A 16,236-nucleotide genomic window follows, 5' to 3' on the forward strand; every position below is an offset into this window, starting at 1 on the left:
TGAACTGTGCAGCCCACTTTGTGCTGTTCTCTCATGGTATCTGTGCCTTACAATCAGGAAGAGATCATCTGGCATAGTCTGTACAATAGTAGAGATGGATTTGATCTGACACATCATAATACCTTCTTGCTTGGTCCTTCTTGAAATAGAATTTCTCAACACCTTGGGCATAGTCTGTGGTCACAGAACAGTATAAGGTAACAAGGACTCAGAGTCTTGTGTTTGGCCTCGTAAGTGAGGAAACTCATCCAAGTGATAGTAAAGGCCACACAACGACGGTTCAGCAGGCATGGGCCCAGGTGTTAGGGTGGAAGTTCTCAAATGTTGTGGGCATGCATCTCTGCCCCTGGAGTTAAATGTAGATGTCTAGGCCCTGTTCCCAGCACTTCCAATTTTAAAAAGTTGGATGTTGGGCCCAGAACTTTGCATGTCTAACCAGTGGTATAAGTGATTCTGAAGCAGGTGGTCCTCTCTGAGAAATGCAGTTCTGTAAATTCAATTGATTTCTGCTCTCCTCATTGGCTCAGGTCCTTTGAATTAGATCCATGAAAAATTTTTTTTATCTGCTTCTATTTTGAGGAAGCCAGTTTTAGAATCATAAATTACTTCTAGAATGCTCTTACTGTTATTCAAAATAGTATCACTTGGCAAAGTGGAAATGATTTTGAGAAGAGGGAACATAAAAAGCTTTTGAAAAGAAAACCAGATCATAAGATGGCCTATTAAGCAGCAAGAATAGCCTCCACTTTGAAGCCATGGAGAATTTTAGCAAATGGTCTCAATGAGGAAATGACTAATGGAGATTTTGGGGAGCCAAGGGAAAGCATCATACTCCTGTCAGTCGTTAGACCAAGAATGTTTGTTCGGCTGGAAGACCTTGTGACACAAGGGAGAGCCAGGTGACTGGGAGATTAGTGTTCTCATCACAGACTTTTATTCACTTATGCAGAAACCATTCCAGCTGAATTCACATTTCCAAGGCTGTGAAGAACATCCAGGGGAAAAGTTGCCTGGATTTATAAGAAGTCTTAAAACCTTGGCTTCAGCCTGAGCATTTGGAGCTTAGGTTAGAACAGCTGAGAGATCAATTCTGTGGTCCCCATTATTAGAAGAACCCAGGGTGGTTCGTTATTCAATATGGGTCATGGCAGGAAATGGGTTTAGGCAAACTTATGAAATCTGGTGAATAGTTTTAAAAAAACAACATAAAGGTATAGGGGCGAGTGCCCTTCTGTCAGAATGATTTAGTAAAACAGAAAACAAACAAACAAAAAGTACATAAATCGAGTTGGCAAATGTATGCCAAGAAACATGACTAACAGCAAAGGCAGTGGAAAATACTCTGGTATCTATTTTCACTACAGACAATCACCATAGGGAAGGAGAACTAATAAATAATAATAAAATTAAGGGATAAAAAAAAAAAAAACTGAAACAAGCCTTCTGAGCCAGCTTTTTCCCAGTGCCCTCCAGCCTACCTTTCTGTCATCTGCCCAGGTCTCCCACGTCTCTAGATTGCCCTCTGATGGTCCAAGCCAGTACTGCTCTGTCTCTTCCAGGAGAAAGTCTACAGAATTTCTCTTGGAAAACAGACTATTAGGCATCCCCACTGCCTTTTTGTCTCACTGTCTTCTACTAAATCTGACAAGCTAGTGATTTTCAAATACTTTTAATAATGGAATCCTCTCTTCAAATAGCATTTCATGCAGACGTTGGAACATAAAACAGTACAAGTAGAGCTGCTTGGCAGGCAGGGTATATCCATTTTGCCCCCATGAGCACCGTTAGGCAACGATTGTGTAAAGTCACTGTACCAACGGACTCTGAGGAGTCATCTTAACGAATATGCAGCGTGAGGCAAATTAGTTTTATGGCTGTTCCACATGGAAAATAATACAATAATGAATAAATAATAATACAAGAATAAACTCTGTGTTCTGTGCACTCACACTATAAATGTTCTCTTGCCCAACCCAATGTTTGCATTTAAGCAGAGCTATCTTGAAAATAATATACATTCATCAGAACACCTTAGGTTGCAATAAATAGAAACCCAACTTTAATTAAAGTAGAATATGAGAAACTTTTGCTTATGAATCTTCAAAATGCAAGGGTATATAATCCTAGAATAGGATAAAAAATGCAGTTACTCAAATGATGTCAACAAGAATTTTCTCTTTTTATCTCTCAGTTTTATGTAAAAAAACTTGTTGGCTTGATCTCCTGTAAGTTCTCATCACAAAGTTGCAAAAGAAGACATCCAGGCCTACGGCAACTATAGCTGGACTCTATATAAAGCAAGACATTATTTTCTTTTTGGCTGAATCTCTGTCCCTCTCCTACCACTCTCACCCGCCCATGTAAAGGATTCTGATGGGCCCTGTTTGGGACTGAGAACCATTGTTGTGTCTGGCACTGAGGTTAGATATCCACGACTCCCACATGGAATGAATGTATCAGTAAGGCTCTCTACCTCAGTTCCCAATGAAAGAAACAGAGTGTCTAAATTAAAAGTCAGGATGGGTTTCAGGATGCAGAGATCCCCTGTCATTAAGATGCAGAGATCCCCTGTCATTAAAGCTGTAGCTTCGTTTCTGTGCTCTTGACTGTCTCCTTGTCCTCTGCTGGGCTCTCACCATGCCTAGGACATCAACTTTGCTAATGGAGTGACCAAGGGGGATCTGGCACCCTTTGTAATGGAGCTAACAAGGCACTTGTTCCAGGAGTCGCAGAAGTTGAAGAAGGAGATATGGTCAAGCTCAAGGGGCCTTGGGTCTGGCTATGTTCCAAGTGAAGTAGGTGACCCGCCAAATACTGAGCATTAACAATGTTTCATGCTCTGCACCAAACTTCTAAAAATATAGATTATGGTTGTTGCTTCATTTGTGCCTTCCAGGACTCATGCAAAATATCTCATGGGCTCACGCTAATCCAGAACTACCCAGTGATGGGAATTCTGGGAAATGTAGTGCTAGGTTAGCTAAATTGTCATAATCCAAACCTACCACAGGAATTAATGCAAGTAGAAAGAAAAGTAGCATCTAACCAGGTAGGATCTTAGTCATCCATCAATAGAGGATTTAGTCCACAAGACTCCTCCGTAGACACTGGGCGGACCTTCAGTGTTCCTCTTGGGGCACTCTGTCTCCTGGCAAAGATAGTAGCAGGGCCCTCTTCCAGGAAGACCCAGGCAAAAGCTAGTCCCTGCAGCATTGTTCACAGTGGCCAAGACATGGAAACAGCCGGAATGCCCTGCAATAGAGGATCGGATAAAGAAGATATGGTACATATATACAATGGAGTACTACTCAGCCATAAGAAATGATGACATAGTATCATTTACAACAACATGGATGGACCTTGATAACATTATACTGAGTGAAATAAGCAAAAGAGAAAAAGCTAAGAACTGTATGATTCCATACATAGGTGGGACACAAAATTAAGACTCATAGACATAGACAAAAGTACAGTGGTTACCAGGGGGAAGGGAAGGGTGGAGAGAGAGGGGGATGGGAGAAGGGGAGGGGCTTAAAGAGAAACAAAATATAGGGTGAGAGAAGATGATTTGACTTTGGGTGATGGGTATACAGTATAATTGACTGTCCAAATGATGTGGAGATGTTTTCTCGAAATCTATGTACTCTGGTTGACCAATGTCACCCTGCTAAATTTAATTGTCTAAATAAAATTTAAAAAAAGAAAAAAAATGCTTTAGTTTTGTTGAGTATAATTCCCCCCACTCTACTCTTTAGTTCTTTGTAGTAAAATTGACAAAAGACAAGACTAACAGGACAATAAAAACCAACTTAAAACACATAGGAGAATCATAGTATGATGCTCAGATCATAAAATGAGGCCAAAGAAATGATGAAATGAGGCACATTTTTATCCTTTTTAGACAAAGAAATGACACATTTATAAGAAATTGACAAGACAAAGAAAGTGCTCCTTAGACGAGAATCTAAGCAGATTTGGGTATTCATGAGCGAGAAATCTAAACAATGTTTGGGCTTGGATAGGAAATGAGTAAGTATGCTAGAAAGTTTGTTTACACACGCTTTCTGACTATGGATAGCGAGTGTACTGACAAGAATGACTGACTCTCAGTCCTTTGTCAGCGGGGAGGTTACTTATCAAGGAAATTTATGCTCTGCTTTTAGGGGGATGGAGGACAATCAGAGAGCTCTTCCCACTCTTGCTACTACTTCTCGGATGGTTTTCGTCTGAAATAATTAATATGTCACTGGGGAATGTCTTGGGGCAGGCTGCCTTGGGCCCCAATAATATTCAAAACAGCGGTCACCATACCTTAGACTGATTCCTTTTCAGGCTTAAGAATTGATTGTTTCTGAATGTTCTGGTGTCATGTTATAACATCTAAATCTATTCATATAGGCAAGATAATCACAGAGATTACACAGGAGAAAAACAGAAAGAGGGAGAGGGAGCAGGGGAGAGGGAGAACGCCTAGCGTTAGGATTTCCATCACTATCAGAAGAGTGGTCATACATTTGGGTAGGACTTTTTTTTTAAAGTGAGCTTAACTGTGGTAGCTGTCAAAAATCAAACTCTGCACACTGAATAAAATAATGCAGAAAATTCAGTTTATTTTAAGGTTTTCCATCTGCAAGCTGGAAACTCAAGGTTATGGGAGCAATGAGTTTCAAGTTGCTCACAAAGGGATTTTTATGGGGTAAATGCAGAAATAATTTGGCTTTTTCAGCTCATTGGTTGCCTAGTGGCTTTCTCTCTTATTTGGATCTGAGTTGCTGAGTTGAGGGAGCAAAAAAATCCAGAAGAGGCGTAAACAAACTTGGTGTTTGAAGATTGGCTGGTGTCTTCTGCTGACTTCCGGTAAGAACTGCAAATCCTGGTAGGGTAAGTTTTCTTTAAGCATTTGCATCGACCAGCTCCATTTTGTTTGTGATATACGTGACTCTATTTTGTTTGGTTCTACATGGTTGTTTGAAGTCTTCAAGGATGGTTGCTAAGAAGATGAACTATTTGTATATATTTGTGTATACGACGAATTAAGAAAGCTGGAGCTGGAATAAGTTTATAAATCCAAGGATCAGCCCTGGCCGGTTGGCTCAGTGGTAGAGCGTCGGCCTGTCGTGCAGAGGTCCTGGTTTGATTCCAGGCCAGGGCACACAGGAGAAGCGCCCATTTGCTTCTCCACCCCCGTCCCCTCCTCCTCTCTGTCTCTCTCTTCCCCTCCAGCAGCCGAGGCTCCATTGGAGCAAAGATGGCCCCGGGCGCTGGGGATGGCTCCTTGGCCTCTGCCCCAGGCGCTAGAGTGGCTCTGGTCACGGCAGAGCGATGCCCCAGAGGGGCAGAGCATTGCCCCTGGTGGGCGTGCCGGGTGGATCCCAGTCAGGCGCATGCGGTAGTGTGTCTGACTGTCTCGCCTGGTTTCTAGCTTCAGAAAAATACAAAAAAAAAAAAAAAAAAAAAAATCCAAGGATCAGAATTAGACACATCTATGGGTAGCTATAACTGATGGATCTGAAAGTAATAAATAGCCTTTTATTAAAAACCATTGGGTATGCTGAGAGGCAGTGAAGTAAAATTGCTCCAAGTATTGACTCTAGAGTCAAGCTACCAAACTGGTATCTGGTCTCCACTGTGTACTAGTGACTATGGGACCTTGCACAGGTTACATAAAACTCTCTTTGACTTCATTTATTTATATTTAAATGGCAATGAGAGTAAGAATAGTTACATGTAGGAAAGGATAAATGACAACATATGCAAATTGCTGACTAGTACCTGGAACAGAGAAAACACTAAGTAAAGTACAACTATTATTATAATTCTACACCTATATGAGTTAAGATAACAAAATGTAGTCATTAGGATTTTTCATCCAGCATGTTGAGAAACACCAAAAGTACTGTTGTTTAAGTGGTTATTATCACCTGTCGAGTACCCATTACATGAAAGTATTTTCCAGTTATTATTTAACTAAACCTGTACAGCAATCCAAGAGAACAGATTTTCTTATTCTCAATTTGCAAAAAAGGAAATCAAAATTACCTAAGGTTGCATAGCTGAAAATTAAAAGAACAAGGAACCAACCCAGTTCTATTTGGCTACAGGCTCTGTGAGTGCTCCATCGATTGTGCCAGAAAGCCACACCCCACGATTCGGCAGTGAGCCTGCCCCAAAGGTTTGCGTTCTTAATTGAGCCCCATCTTTCTCTCCAGGCCCTGTCAGGAACCAAGCATTGAGCTTCCTGTATAGGACACAATATTTTAGGCCTTTTTTTTGTATTTGTTACTCTGACTTTTGAAAAGTGTCCCTAAATCTAGAAAGCCTTGGGACCCTCAGCCAGTTTGGGGTTGGGATGGAGAGCTTGATGGGAAATATTAAGCAAGATAACAATCGGGACTCGCAGGGGAGACAGGCTTTTCTTTTCTTTTCTTTTTTCATAAAATGATGGAAGTGCCCTCTCTTTCCAAGAAGCGGCTATTCTTCAAACCCCAGGCAGTTCTCTGGCTGCCCTGGCGTGCTCCACTCTGTCCCTCAGCATTGATTGTCCTTTGAGTTGTTCTGAGTCTCCTGAAGATGTTCTCTGCGTGATTACTTTGTGACTCAAAATGCTGATTGAGACCAAGCAGCCCTTTCTTTGTCAACATATTATGCTTGCTGCCTCCAATACAACAGTTTTTAAATTATTATTATTAAAATGTTTGCAAAAGTATCACTTCAAAAGAATTTCAGGACCTCTATGGTCACATTGTGAGAATGACATATGTTTGTACATGGGAAAATATTGCACTGTTGACTTCTTCTTTGTCCCAAAAGAATCTTTTTAGTTGGTGGTCTAAGTGTGAAACTACTCAGAGGACTACAGAAGTTTCCTGACTCTACCTCTGGTGACTGGTGTGTGTGTGTGTGTGTGTGTGTGTGTGTGTGTGTGTGTGTGTGTGTGTGTGTGTAGAGGAGCCATTGCCCCCTAACGCTCTCATTCTACATCCAGTCTCCTTCATCAGCTCCAGAGAAGTGAATGAAGAATCATCACAGCACACCTTCCCTGTGTCGGAGACATTTCTAAATATTCCTTGGGTATTTGAGAGAGCTCCTGTTGTCGTCTGCACAACACAACTCTCTGGCCTCAAAGAAAGCATTATTTCTGGTTATGAAGAGTCACAGAGAGACCACCTAAAGAAAATTAAACAGAAAAAGAGGCTTTATTGCTCATTTTTTAAAAATGTTCTTTTCCTCCCCCCAAAAATGTCAATCAAGGTAATTTGATTCATAGACAGGAAGAGAATAGGTTTTTTTCAAATCTTATCTGCCCCACTAGGAGACAGAAACTAATGAGTGATCCTAAATGGTTAGCTGATGCTTCTGTATTGACTTGTGGTTTGCAGCCTTACTTCCTTTGCTTTGTGACATCATTTTCCTGCTCATTTCCCACAGTTGCATATGTGGGTTTATGTGATGCACACTAATCCAACAAATGGAAGAAATTATGTACCATGTCAGACAGCTTTCAGGAATAGAATTTGGAACAAAGGGGTCAATGCTTGAAGGATCCATAAAATTAAATGAGTGATGAGATAACTGATGAGGAATGCTTCTGAGACTCAGATTAAAGAATCCTGCTCACCGAATGTTTGTGGAGGTTCTCTATCACCCCTGATCTTCCTGCTTCCAACACTCCCTCCTGGGCTAGCGGGCATGTTGGGCTACTAGGCGGAAGTTTATCCCACAAAGCCCAGTAGACTGAGAATAACAGCCATCATTTCCATTAGTAGGAGAGAAGAGAGCTTCTTTGAAGCAGTGTGGTTTGAGGGAACCATAAGTAATCTAGGAACTTTAGGATGCTGGTGCAATTCCATAGAGAGAAAAGGGAGTTTAGGCTATTTCATTTGGCCAAAAGACTCTCAGCCTAGAAAATGCTTCCCAACATAGCTTTGAGTCACTATAAATTCTGCAATCACTCTAACCCTAGTAATGTAACACCCACATTACCGTAAAGGTAGCTTGGAATTGTAGGGGAATATAAGAAGTGCCTTTTGAGTCTTACTCTGAAGGAAGATACTTTGAGTTATGCTTTTGCTTTCTGCTATGACGAATACCTCTGGTAGTAGTTTCTTACTGAATTCTCTGCTACATTTTTATGTTTCAGATAGATGGTCAAAAATTGCAATGTTGGCCCTTGATGGTTGGCTCAGCAGTAGAACTTCAGCCTGGTGTGTGGAAGTCCTGGGTTTGATTTCTAGTCCGGACACACAGGAGAAGTGACCACCGGTTTCTCTACCCCTTCCCCCCTTTCCCTCCCACAGCCATGGCTCCAATGGTTTGAGCAAAGTTGGCCCCGGACACTAAGGATGGCTCTATGGCTTTACTTCAGGCACTAAAATTGCTTGGTTGCCAAGCAACAGAACTGCAGCACAGCTGGGCAAAGCATCGCCTGGTAGGGGCTTGCTGGGTGGATTCTAGTCAGGGCACATGTGGGAGTCTGTCTCTGCCTCTCCACCTCTCACTTAATTTAAAAAAATGCAATGTTGCATTGCTGTTTGATGTCTGCTTTGTTTCTGCTGGTCTCCATATAACCAGATGCTGCATTTGTAGGAACACATGTTAAGCTAACCACTTGTACTAAGCCCATATAGATGTGATTGTCACTTGAAACTTATTAGACTATAGAAAAGAGTAATCTCTTTTTAGGAGTCTGAATTGCAGTTTTCAAGGTGGTACCTGAAATAAGTGTATTCGCTATTACATGGCGTTCATAGAAGCTCAAGGGAACATTAGAGCCTCATGGTGTGTGGCCATGCTTAATCATGGAAAGATCCCATGCTTATCAGAAAAGCTACCACTGTGCTCGTGGAGGATAGCAGTAAATATAAGAAAATTAAAGATTTGGGTCCCAAGCTACTTGTATCTCTAAGTATCTTCAGGGATGTCTCTCAGTTTTTCAGTGCTTATGACAGTGTCTGGCATATAGAACGCACTCAATAAATATCAGTTGAATGGATGCCAAAGGAATGCTTAGCCTGAGCAGAGTCTGGGGAGGGCTGTTTACATCTAGGGCGATGATACTCCAGCTTAAAACAGCAGACACTTTCCACAGCTGTTGAAAATACTGCTGCTATGAACTTTGTCCTCAACAGAAGAGTCAGGATAGCTTGATATGTGGGAAGAAAGCTTTGTGATCACAGTGACCTAGCTGTTGACTATATAGCCTTTCAAAGTTTCAGCTTACTCTTCTATAAAATGGAACAAGAAGATGTACAGCACTAAAGCAAGTACTGAATTGTATTATACGTTGTTAAAGTTGGAAAAGCATTTAGTTTACTTCTTAATGCTGACCTAAGAAATTTCCATACACTGTTTGGGGTACTTGGACAAAGACCAATGTATCTATATTATTTGGGAGTGAAGAATTTCAGAAAAAAAGAACACTTATTGAATTATATATAGTTTACCAGAAAGTTCTATCCATTTTGAAATAAAACAAAATACAAATTTTTCTTACCATCAATAAACTTTATTAAATAATATAATTGCCATTATTATTAATGATTTCTTGCCAGCGTGAGGGCAATTTGTATATCCCATTTTTGAAAAATGTTTCATCTTTTGATGTGAAAAATTAAACCAGTGCTTGTTTGGTATCTTCTTTATTTTTGAATTTTTTGCCCTTCAAGAAATTTTGTAAGGATGAAAACAAGTGATAGTCAGAGGGTGCTAAGTCCGGGGAATATGGTGGATGCGACAGACATGCTTCTGTAGCATTTCTTCCTTGTTGAAACTCGTAAAAATTACAGTGGCGTAAATGAACTTTATCAGTAGCCATGGGTACACTATCGCTTCACACATAAGACTAATGTGAATCAACTTTGTTTTAGTTAATTTGCTACGTCAGTATGTATACATTAAGTGATAAAAATAGGCACACATGCGCCAAATAAACATGTGCTTACGTGTCGAAACTTGTTGTGATAGAAACGAACAGAACTTTCCGGTAGACCTTATATATATACATTTATGTTACCTTATCAAATTTTTACAATAATTCTGTGAGGTAATAATCTGTAACATCAATCAGTTGAGGCTCAATATACTTAAGAAACATCCAGCTAGTAAATGATGAAGCCGTCATTTCAGCCCACTCTGTCTGACTCCTCAGCCTGTGCTCGGCCCTCTACCCAGGGCTGCCTCCAGACAAGCTGTGTCAATTGTGCGAGAAGAATGAAGGACTGTTGATTTTTTTTCTACTTTTGGCCTTCAGTTGATGTAACTTAATTTTCTGCTTATTTTCAAAAATATCACATGTAAAAATGGTCTGAGAAAATTCTGTACTGAATATCTAATAGGCTATGCAAATTAATTAAAAATCAATGTTGCCTTCAAGAAGTCAGGTAACAACATTTATAGTTCACAAATATGACTTCTCTTCAGTTTTCGTAAATTTTTATTTTAGCAGTTGTTTGAAGTATTGATACAATTGAACTGTATTTTCTTTGCATTTTTAAATAAGTGTAAAGGTTTCTCTTTTTCCAGAAGAAATGAAAAAGTTTCTTCTCGTGTTTTATGGATGAATGAACACGTATAGATAAATATACTATAATGAATGCACACACACACATACACACACTCATGCACATCTATGTATGTAAAAAGTAATGATGCTTTTTCTTATGACTATTCCTCTTGTAGGTGAAATGACCCCATGATCCCATATATATGTGAATGCTATATATACATACATGTGTATATGCATATAGGATATATAGATAGATTACATATGCATATATATCACATGTACCTATGGGATATATGTAGAGTAAATGTACTTGACATCTGTACCGACATTCTATATGCATTTCCAATGAAAGCAAGTCACTGTTATTAAACCTTTGATTTGTCTTGTGTCTTGTTCAGCTCTGTGTCCATCCTACATTTCAAAATATTCATCAGTGTCACTCAGAACAAATACTCATGAGCATTTTCTGAGAAATTGCTTTGAAGTGTCAGCTGTCATCTCACAGCTCAGACCATTTAGGCTCAACCCCAGGAAAATTCCTATACGCTGTTACCTTTAAAGACCTAGGAAAATATTCTCCCCATCAGTCTAGGGATATATAATGTACAGATGTGCATCTTTTTGAAAGCATAGGTTCATTCCCTTGTCATTACAACATCTGTCTCCAGGCAAGACTATTTATTGCCAGGCTGTGGAGACAGCCTCCCTGAGAGTGGTCATATGGCGGTGACCCCAGTGCATTCTGAGTCAGTGTTCTCTCACTTTGGAGGTACAACCTGCCTGTCTCATACACCGAGGAGAACTCCGCTTCTGAGCTGTTTGGCTGGAGCAACCCCTCAGTCTGAAATAAAGGGCACAGGTGGTAAAAATGGCTGAGATGAGATAGCTTCCATATGCCCACTCTCCCACTGTCCCTCCCACTTCTTGGCTCGGTAGCAAGAGGATGCCAGTTATCCAAAATGCCAGTGGAAGGAGGGGGATGACAGTGGTGACATGCCAGCAGTGTGGTCTTTCAGGCTCATAGGCTCAGTGAGATTTCGATTCTTTGTCATGACAGGGGCCCCAGACACTGTCACAGAGCCATTACCATCACCAGCAACATGTGGTTGCTGAACAGCATCACCACATTTCTTTCCCTTTACTGGGAGGACTGTGACAACTGATGTTCTCATTGGTTCATTAAACCTCAGCTTAAACACTGCATCAGGCTCAGATGTATATAAACCTTATCTTTTTATTTGTCATCGTGTAGTTTCCTAAACTTTTATTTGATTGCTAACAAGTCAGAACAAATCAAAGTTGTGTACTTATGGCAGGAACTTGTTTTTTTAATTGCTTTTGTAAGAAAAAAAAGTGAGCTGGCAGGGGTGAGGGTTGAGGCCAATGGAAGAGTACGGAGTGGACTGCAGCTGATTCAACTTCGCCGCCTCAGATGAGTGTGTGAGTGTGTGAGTGAGGAGTCTAGACTTCGCTATCATCATCAAACACAACTGCAGCTTTGTCTTCACCATCATCATCACCAAACACAATTGATACGTATTGCTTACACGTGGTAGGACTGAAGGACCACAACAAGCTTAGAGTACAAACTCAGGCTTCCCAATCATTCTCTGCAATCGTGCAAAAATGAGAAAATGGTATGACATTTGTATAAATGGATAAAGATGTCCTTGGCTTGAGGCCACTAGTCCAGGAACTTTGGCAATTCTGCCTCCCACATGGCTGCCAGAAGGCTGAGGAAAGCAGTGTTCGGCATGTGGACAGCACGCTCACGCACAGCCCCGCACAACCTGCCGCTGGAGGAGTGTGGATCCGAACAACTTCTCCTGGGAACCACGTGTGTACCTACTGACAGAGGTCTATGCTTTGAAATATTCAATAACATGCTCACTTCATTGATTGTTTCCGACTGCTCAATTAACCTCAGAAACACATAGAGGTGAAGGAAAAGGAGGAATCGGTCACACAAAAAAATGTCAGGGTGTCAAGGGTTCATTACTACCAAATGTGTTTAAACCGTGGACTCACTGTGTTGAGACTATCCAGGAGTTTGGTAGGACTATTTCTACTTAGTTATCTCCAGTAATGTAAGTCCTAGTCAAATCCAAAAGCAAATCAAGTGGTCCACTGGCCATGGTGGCCTCAGAGGGAAGCTGGGGGAAGGCAGCTAGATGGTGTTGTCTGGGTAATTGCTTTAAATGGTCATGAAAAAATGGACTCAAGCCACACCCTGTGTACACTATAATATGAGGATGTTGTTCAGGAGATATTTAATGTACTTGTCTTTTAAGATGCAAGTCTAGAGTCATTTTCTCCTAAATGTTTTCTGTTTGAATCCTTGAGAAGGGGTATCCTTGAGAAGCGTCTTGTTCTCACTTCCATCACATTCTTCCCACAGCATACGGGGATTGCTTCTTTTAAGAACCCGAACTCCTTAATATCTGGAACCATGTCTTATGCACGTCTGAATACACAGTATCTTGTGAGTATCCAGTAAACTATGAAACGGCAGATGAGGTGGAGTATGAAATTTTGGGAATATCTCTATTCTAGAATGCATATGTTCTGTTTATCCACTGCAAATGATATACAGGTATATTATAGATTATATAGGTTGCACCCAATTTACAAACATTGCTTTCCAAAAGTTTATTTTATCAATCTGGAGGTGTGAGACCTTGGAAAGGCTTTCTCGGAAGACAGTTCTTATGTGTGGTAGGTACGTTCCCACCCAAGCTATAAAATTCTGGGTAACAGAGAATGTATCCATATCATAAGATTATGTAACAAACTTAAATCTGAACTTGGAGGCAGGAGTCTCAATATACAGACTTGGAGGAAAAGGGTCTGTCTTGTCCCATCTCTGTGGGGTGGCCTTTGCCAGTATTTTGGAAAAAGAAGTATCCAGACTCCCCCATTTATCTTAGGACATTCTTTTATCTATTTCCTAACATGTTGCTCTTTTAAAAAAATACTCATTTTAACTCCAATTATAACACACATTTTCTTCCTGCGCAAGGTCTGGAGCTTGCATTCATCACGAAACAAGTTGATCTCGATGAATCTCACAGAAGTGAACGCCTTGTCTGTGAGATGCTTACACTAAGGAGTGGTGATTGGGGTTACCGTTCTTGATTGTCCCGGATTTTGCCTGGCTTTGAGAATCCACAGTTTCTGTCAATACTCTGGTATTTCATTCCGACTTTCTTGGAAACAGAAACCCCAGCGCTGCCTGTAGCCCGGGCAGAAGTGACAACCTGTGTCGCACCTGGATCACGTATTTACACATGGGGAATGTGCAAGGCTGGTACTGTCCTGCTCAGGAAGGTGGAGAGCATTCCCAGCCCCCAGGCCCTGGAACGCCCACTTCTCTAAACCTTCAGAAGGCCTCTCTCGCCACGCCCGCCAACAGCCTGGGGGACCTGGGAGCCACCTTGGGGTGGGGAGGCTGGCGCTAATGACACACAGCTGCCTGGCTGTGGTTCGGGCAGCTTTGCCAAGGCTGTACAGCTGGCTGCCTGTGTGTTGGAAGATCCCAGTGCCCCCTGCTGCACCCTGGTTGCCAGGGAGAGCAGTCCCAGTGGGTTTTAGAGAGAGCACAGTTTATCTGTTCTCTGAGGCAGCCTTGTTCCCCTTGCTCCTGGCGGCCGGGCTCTGCTCAGGCTGCGGTTACGTAAGTGTGATGTACTGAGCCATCTGTCTTCCCCAGGGCCCGTCTGATTTACGGCGAGCCTGCAGACAGTGCTCGGAGCTGTCAGAGCGTGGATTGCACTTCAGATTGGAACCTCCAGAATATTCTGTGCTGTGTTCATTTTCTTTCACAGGACAAGCATGCTATGCATATTTTTTTCCCTTTCCTTTTTGCCCAGAGTATTCGTTTACCATAAAGATGTCTAATACTCTAGCTATTTCTTTTACTCTCTTAATCGCCTCAAATGAAGACTGTTTTTGCTTCTATTCAGCTGTTCTGTCTACAGCTGCTAGAAGTTCTTCAAATTCGTGCTTTTATTAAATATTTAAACGTGTGTTTTCAGGGATGGAACGTGCTCTCCTCTCAGAGCTGTGCCGGCAGATTTATCTCCTCGGCCAGTGGCGGGGTGAGTTTATGGAGTCTGTGAAGTGTCCCCCAGTAGCTAGCAGCAAATGGGGATGTCTGAGGTTTTATGTTGTTTGGAACAGCACAATGTGTCCTGGAAGACCCTTGAGACCCTGCCGCATTGCAGGGCTGTGGAATTTGGGGGCGAGCTGCACAGAGTTAAAGCCAAATGAATAATGCATGCTGATTTAAAATAAAATGTCTACCTCTGAAAGAAAATCGTAAAATTTTAGTTCTTGCAACCAGGGCAACATTTTGTATTCAGTGAACGGAGCTTCTGCAAGTAAATTTTGCAAATGAGATTATCTTTTCACATTTACGTGGCACGATCTAACCCCTGCGAGTGCTTCCAGAGCCCCCGCCAGGTGTGCAGCCGGGTCGGGTCAGGGAGAGGGCTCCTTTCAGTGACAACGTGCGGAGGGGCCCCTGCGACTTCGCCAGGACAACAGGGCTGACCCCAGTCTTGGCGGGGCACCATAGTTTTTCTTCTGAATGCTGTCCTTTCCCCATGTCTGACTTCTAGGGTGAAGGGTATTCTCTTATAAACAGGAGAACAGAGCACAGAAGGGAAGGCAAATGTTTTGGGGGCAAGCAAGAAAGCGCCCCCTGGGGAAACGCCAAGCCAAGGTGCCACACGGCAAGAAGAAAATGTCTTAAATATAAAATACGTTGTCTGGTCAACCTTAAACGCTGTAAGTGATAATAATATCTAAAGACAAATCCAAATAAGGGGTCATAATAATTGTCTTTGCAGCCCTCCCGCTTGTACACCAGTGTGCTCTCTTGTCACCCAACGGGTTATCCTCCTCCTTAACTGAGCACGAGAGGAGCCCTCAGCCAGTGACTGGCCATCCATCCTTAAGTTAACACATTAAACCTGATCTCGTGCTCTGAAAGAGAGTAAGCAGATTCTTGCCTTGATTGCTAACTATGTCTAAAAACAGCCTGCTTCTTGGGAAACTGCATTTTGCCTCTTAGCTTCACTCTTATAAGTAGGTACCTACCTGCTACTTGCTGCCAAACCTTCCTCCTGCTGCCTCCCAGCCTACCTGTCTGCAGCCTCCTCCCAGCCTACCTGTCTGCTGCCTCCCAGCCTACCTGTCTGCTGCCTCCTCCCAGCCTTCCTGTCTGCAGCCTCCTCCCAGCCTACCTGTCTGCAGCCTCCTCCCAGACTACCTGTCTGCCTCCTCCCAGCCTACCTGTCTGCTGCCTCCTCCCAGACTACCTGTCTGCAGCCTCCTCCCAGCCTACCTGTCTGCTGCCTCCCAGCCTTCCTGTCTGCAGCCTCCTCCCAGCCTACCTGTCTGCTGCCTCCTCCCAGCCTTCCTGTCTGCTGCCTCCTCCCAGCCTTCCTGTCTGCTGCCTCCTCCCAGCCTACCTGTCTGCTGCCTCCTCCCTCCTCCCAGGCTACCTGTCTGCCTCCTCCCAGCCTACCTGTCTGCAGCCTCCTCCCAGCCTTCCTGTCTGCAGCCTCCTCCCAGCCTACCTGTCTGCTGCCTCCTCCCAGCCTACCTGTCTGCTGCCTCCTCCCAGCCTACCTGTCTGCTGCCTCCTCCCTCCTCCCAGCCTACCTGTCTGCTGCCTCCCAGCCTACCTGTCTGCAGCCTCCTCCCAGCCTACCTGTCTGCTGCCTCCC

Source organism: Saccopteryx leptura, chromosome 3 (assembly GCF_036850995.1).
Source record: "Saccopteryx leptura isolate mSacLep1 chromosome 3, mSacLep1_pri_phased_curated, whole genome shotgun sequence".
NCBI lineage: Eukaryota > Metazoa > Chordata > Mammalia > Chiroptera > Emballonuridae > Saccopteryx > Saccopteryx leptura.